Raw genomic sequence first — 7,076 nt, 5'->3', positions numbered from 1 at the left:
TTTTTTCTATCTTTGTTATCAAATCTCCCCCACAGATTTATCATGTGATGCTTTGAAAGGAGTCCTGAGGCTGGGAACTACCAGCTTACACAGGAAGCTACAATATCGCCTTGACCAGTGTAGCAGGAAAATGCGATGGAATTAAAGCTGATTTCATATACTGTATCAGCTACTGGTAGAAGATAAGTCAGTCACAGGGCCCAGTCTAATTCAACACTTTACCCAAAGAAATTTGGATTTTCAAATCATATGTGTACTAGAAATGTATCTAATTACATATTTGATTGCATGCATACATATTTAAAAATTATATTAAGTACTAAAACTGGGAAATATCATTGTTTTTCCTGCTCTGTTAGAATTTGATACCAGATATATAAAAAAATACAAAGTTGTATCAGGAAACCAAAAATTAAACTAGTTCTTTGACTAGACAAATATTAGACAAGTAAAAAAAACACACTAGTTTTGACATTTTCAACAAATTCAGCTAATGCAACAATGATGGGCATAAAAAGAGCATCACAGTAAGGCTGAGTTTCACTGTTGAGGTTTGAACCACTGTCCTGTGGTGTGATCAATCTAAATTTGGTACTAGCACCACTGAAAATATCAGTATTGTTAAATCTACATAAATATGTCAGTATACTTTTAAAAGCAAAGGCTCCAAATGATCCGAGTACAAAAATCTAAAAAAATATCCGGAGCCAAAAGCTCAAACCTCAGAATCCATAATCTTCACTCTCCATCGCGTCATCATCACCTTGACAGTGTTTTGTCACTTTGCTATTGAGTGGGCCCGTGGATCAATATCTCAGCTGTTAGAGAGCCCTCTTGTGTGTGAAACCACAGACAGCTCAGACAGCCTCCCTCTCACCCTACTGCAGCTGAATAGACTCCACCCACCGCCCCACCCCCCCGCAATCTTAAATTAGCTTGCTGGTTAGGAACATGGATGGATGACTGAACAAAGGCTAATGAAAAAGATCAGTTTAGTTAGAGCACAGGTGTTACTGGAATTCAAGCTCCATTAGTTTTATTAGACCTGCGGCCATAGTCCATCCATATGCACCACTGCTTTCTTTTTTAATTGTTTATGATCACCAGCCAAAATGCTGGAGGTTTATATTAGAGAGTGAATAATATACTGGTCAAATTTACTCTCCAACCATGCTGCCCATATTTCACTTTTTACACCTTTAATTAAACTGTCGCAGAGTTTAATTAAATTTATTAGGGAATTATTGTTTCCTCTTTTTTGCTCTTAAGTACAATTTACACTAAAGACACATTTCTTAGTTTTTTCCTGATACTTTGCATCATACACTCCTTGTATTCGTGACAAATGAACAAACCCAGTCTCAAAGTCAAACACACACATACACTTATGTCACTTATATTTAGTGTGTGACGTCTCTGTCAGCAAATTACAAACTGAAGGGAACATGACTCATTTTTGCTATTAGAAATAAAACAACAGTTGTGTTGGAGCTTTGTTTTACATCAGTAATAAATGAAAATGAGTAATAACTGTCACTTTTAGGAGTTATAAGGAAATGTCTTTGTTTTCACTGTAAACCACATCCAGCTCGCAGTAAAACTTTTGTCTATACAAAACTCCGCACTGCACTCATCTCTGGCTCACCCTTTCAATGAATGACTGAGGTGCTGTTTATTTTCCAGTTCGTCTTTGTTTTGTTACCTTAAGCACCGTGTCTGTCAGCCATAGTGTAATTATATGGAGACCGGGGGGAGTGGAGACAGCCTTCTCTTTCAGCTGCTGTGAGCCGCGACCAGTTCGGCCTGAAGCTGCTCGCCTTTTGAACAACAGCCAAGAGATACTCCAACTCGGGTTTAACCCCTTAGATCACCCAAACAGGTTTTTGGTTTTTATCAGTTCACCTGTGTCTCAGAAAATAGTTCTGACCAATCGGCAAACGTAGAAAGTGACGTTTTTTTACCCTTTAAAACGGTTGTGATCCACAGGTTGGTTTATTAACCACTGCCAGGTACTGAAAAACACAGAGAGGGGAGATTCTCGTTTATTTTTACAAGACTCATTTATCATTCATTAGGTCTAATCCAGACTGAGGCAGCACCTGTAGGTGTAGAAGTAAAGAAGTTAAGGATTTTCTGCACCAACACAGCCACCGAGTGTGATGTGAAAATTTATGTTAAGCATCAAACTTTTAAAAAATCTAGGCTTCTCAGTGATCTCAATTGCTGACTTTAACCTTTGCTGCCTATTTAGTATTATGGTGTTTGCCCTACCAGCATCAAGGGGCAGCCTTGCCTAGCTAGTCCTTATTTTATCTACATTGTTTTGTTTATTTACTTTTTTATTTGACCTAATGCAGCATTTCCACCTCAGTGTCAGAGTGTTCAATGCACTTTGCTGTCATTCACAGACGTACATCTCCTGTGCTCTATCTCCATGTGTGTGTGCGTTTTACAGGTGAGTAGAAGCAGAGCAGAGCAGCCGGGAGAAGATGAGATTACCTGAGCTGGCTGCAAGTCGTTATGTTACTCTAAGTGCCACAAAATGCGCTGATAGCAGGGAGGTTAGTCTTGGCCAGATGTTACAGCTGCATCCCCCTGACGAGCACCTGAGACCCTGGAACTCCTTCTGGCTGTATAAGTAGAAGCAAACGTTAATAAAAAAGCCATTCACACTCAATATGGAACGACATAAAAAAAATGCATATAAGGAAAAAATGGCATCATTCTCACCTGTTCACCTGACTAGAGGCCTGTTAGCCAACTGTATGTCATCCCCCACTTTCTTCGTTTTTAAGTTTTTCTCTTCAGCTGTTTCTTAACAAAACGCACTGTGGACATAAATCCAAACATACCAATATTGGATTTTTCCACTTTACAAGCTATGCACAACCCAATTATAGACCTATTTGTCAAATGCCAAAGTGGCAATAAAGCTAAGTGGCTTCTAAAGCAGGACCCAATAAAGACAAGTTCAAAATTCAAAAGGTTTATTGAGCTGAGGCAAACAGACACAGCCACGGAAACTATTGGGGACAATTTGGATCACAGGGACTGGAGCCACTAGTGGAGAGGAGAGGTTGGTCACCCCTGGTTAATTCACGAGAGTTGCACAAAATATATGTGACTGCTTACTTGCTCGGTCTGGGAAGGATACTTGGGGGGCACTGGTCTGTTTTATGCTGGTTGTACAGTTGTAGCAGGGTGAGCAGCTCGGTGGGGACACTCTTCAGCCACATGGGGAACACTAGGAAGCAATATGTGCTTAACCCAGCCTAGTATAGAGATTGGGGGAAAAAACCAAATCCATGGCACTATTAGTGTTCATAAAAGCTGAATGCATATGATGTCTTATTCTTACATGTTGCATAAATCTGCCAGACATTGAATAACAACTAGATCAGGGCTAGCTTGCTTCTTTCCTCCATCTTTTTGAAAGGCATGTATCTGAAAACAATGAAAAAGCACACAACATATGGTTGTTAAATAGTGGTTCAATAGTGGTTAGTGAAAATATCATGCCTGGTTATGCTGGAGTAGAGCCACACCACCCGGACGATAGCTACAGCACGAGACCACACCATCAAATATCAAAACCAGTCCTGTTTTCAATTTCTTATTGTTCACAGATAAAAGATTCCACTTACAAAACTTACATTTATCCAAAATACCAGTGCCCCCCCCACATACACACACACACACACAAATAAATTAAAAAAACAATCACTGCGCAACCACTGTACGACTTGACTTTTCTTCTTTAAGAGGTTTAAATGTTTTCCATATTGCGGTATTCTAAATGGATGCAGGAAATGCTGTCACTCCACTCTGCTTTCCAAACTTCCACAGTGAGGTTTTGGCTCTGGTAGATGCCAGTGTGGTAGATTTCAGAACCGACCGACCCTGCTCAGGTTTCGTTTCGCTGGGGGAAGTCTCATTTCTCTGTTGTGCACACTGTGTTTTGCCTTTGTTAGCGATTGAGCTGACTTTAAATCCTGTACAAATGTGTTTGCGTGACTTTTCTAAACAGAAAATTTCTGAACAGACCCAAAAGGCATCATTTAAACACAGCTGACCGTGCCTGTTTTTTCTCCTCCTGTACCATAAAGTGTCTAGATCATAGCAGATGCCCTGATGTGCTGTGCAAGCACAACGGAAAGCACATATAAATGCTGTGACATAGTGAGAAGCGTGTGAAAATGTAGATGCAGATAAATTTCAGTATGCATAGCAGCATGTTTAATGCTGACCTAGTCTTGTCAGGAGTTGTTGGGGTTTTTTTTAAATTTGCATGAACAGCATTTAAAACTGACAGCAATTAGCTTGAAGAATGAGCCTGTCGCTACACGCTTGTAAGTGAACGTTCATAAAGCCGCAGTTTATCTACTCCTCAGAAGTTTGTGCATTTCTGAAAAACGAATAAATGTCACAAAATGTGAATAAAATGTATTAAATATAAAATTCTTCCAATACACATTGAGAAACTGAACTGTTACTATTCAATGGCTCTGCAGCCATGCTAGCAGCTCTGCTGTTCTCGTTGTTGTTGTTGGATTTAAAAGCTAAACGATCATGCATGCTACTTTATCAATATTTATCATGTCGAGGATATTATGATACCAAGGCAGTGGATAATCAGGAAGGTAAATGAGGGAAGATGAGAAAACAGATTAAAGGTTAAGGAAATACAGTTTATCTTTATCAGGACATTTAAAAGTAGTCTGAATTGAATCACAGATTTCTACTTGCGACCATTAATTGTTGAACATTATTTTAGCCCTTCATCTAATGCAATACATTAAAGTCTTGCCCATAGTGCTGGACCAACCAGCGTACTGTTATTCCCATCCTACAGCTACACCCCAGATGTGAAAAAGAACGTTGGCGCCCTGCCCTCGGCTCGTACTCCGACACCCGGCCTCTGGCAGAGTCGGCTGCCTGTTGCTTCTGGTCTTTTGGGGCTCTAGACATGCGATGGTAGACCGTGGTAGATCAGGACATGTGTCCTCAGGTCTTCAGCTCTTTTGGGGGTCCGTGAACTGGCCGGGCCTCCTGGACTTTGCTCTGTCAGCCTTTGGGCCCCAGGGGCCGTTATTGCAGTTTCCCACCCTCATTGTTTGTCTCACGCTCACCACACACACACACACACACACACACACACACACACACACGTTTGTGTATCTATTTTTTCCCCTTTCAGGTGCTGTTTGTCTTTGTTGCAGATGCAGCAGTTGATGACCCGTTCCACTTTATTTGTGCTTTGACCTTTTAGTCTTATCGATTCACCTATTTTTTCTCCTTTTTTCCTTCTCTTTTCTCTGCCTCTCAGCTTTGGCATTGTTACATGATACATATATAAAAATAAAAATGAAAACAAATTATGACGATCGGTTAATCAAGTGCATTCGATTAGCAGGATCTAGCTGCTTACTGACCCTCTTTATTCCTTTGGAAGCAGTAAGAGTGGACTTAGTTATTTTACACATTTAATGACGTCCCCTTTAAAGTCCTGTCCAGAGCTTTCAGATTTCTATACATTGTGCAGTTTAAAAATGGAAGTAAATCCCAATATAGAGATTTTCTTTTTACATTTTCTTCCTTTTGTCTTCCCATTCACCTTTTAAATAAAAGCATTTAAAGAACTCATTAATTATACACTGAAAATAATAATATAATGGACCTGCCCATAGGCCTTTCATCCTTCTCAGTATAATTATTGTGTTTAATGCTCTAACTGGCTGCATTCGTGACATCTGCAATCTGTGGTAACGGCTTCATTTGTGAGCAAGACTAAACTGAACCTGAACACAAGAAAGTGCAGGGCTGCATCAGACAGCCCCAAACGGCTGGAGACATTAAACGTGACTCTTTCATCTCTTTTCCTTTCTTCTTTCCTTTCAAAGACATTATCCCTCATATCAAAGCATGTTACTGAACTGCAGCAGCCATCTAAAGCCACAAAGCCTCGTTGTCCGACCCCATTTGAGCCAGTCAGAGGTATAACATCCATTTTTCTTCTCTCACCCTTTGTCTCAAGGAAGGTGTTAAAAACAAAAATAAAAAGGTGGAATTGAGAGAGCCCCTGCAGCTCTAAGGGTAACATGTTGGAAACTGAAGGAATCATTTTCAACCCATCGAACTGACAAGAGAAGATAACTCCTCTACTGTCAATCAAACCGAGGTGGAGGTGAGAAAACTATGTTGGCCTGTCAGGGTGCTAGTGTTACAAGTACTAGCCTGAGCCCTAAAGGCAACACAACCATCGCTACTGATGTTCTTGAGATAACTGAAGGAGTTGTCAACACATGCCCTGCAGTGCTACGTTCAAATCTGATTTCTCCCTCTCTGTCTGTGTTTCTTTGTGCTATTACATTTTCATCTATAATGTGCTGGAAAGTCCTGAAAATCAAGACATCTTCAAAACCTAAGGAGAACTTTTTTTTTTCTTTTTAACTAAAACTCAAACCACAGAAATGTTGGCACCAGGGTTTGCATTGCATTGCACCTAAAAAACAATGGAATACTGTGCATATTGCAGATATTACATGCCAGTTATCCTTGCATCTACAGTGCAATTCTGACTTTACTAGAACAATTATTTTTCAGAGGCCTTTAAAATCACGCCGAAAATTCAAGCATGACCCATTTCACCCTTTAAAACACCCTGACACAGGCACACTGTAATCAGTTTAGTTATTTGGTTTCCTGTCTCTGAGGCAGATCTTCAGAGCAGTAAGGAAATCCATCATACTCATGACATCCAGTAGAGCAAGGACATTTGACAAGAGTTTGAAAAGTAATTTTAAAACATCTGTGATTTTAATTAAAAGTAAAATGTGAAAATCACCCGCGGCTGTGGGATGTGGCTGTGGCTCAACAGCATGGTGAGAGTTGAAGCTGGAGGGTTCAGGGTGGAGGGCAATACCAGAAGAAGCTGGGCTGGTAAAGCTGGGGAGTATTTTATAATTCTCCTTCTCTTGCAGTACTGCGCCGGGACCAGGAGGAGGCAGTATAAGGAGCAGCCACCAACGCTGCAGGGGCCATGCTGGGTAACCACTGAGAAGTTGCAGCATATACAG

The sequence above is a fragment of the Pundamilia nyererei genome, unplaced genomic scaffold (genome assembly GCF_000239375.1).
Source record: "Pundamilia nyererei isolate P.nyererei 1_Seehausen unplaced genomic scaffold, PunNye1.0 scaffold00184, whole genome shotgun sequence".
Lineage (NCBI taxonomy): Eukaryota > Metazoa > Chordata > Actinopteri > Cichliformes > Cichlidae > Pundamilia > Pundamilia nyererei.
The sequence above is the reverse complement of the archived record's forward strand: the minus strand, read 5'-3'. Positions refer to the sequence as shown.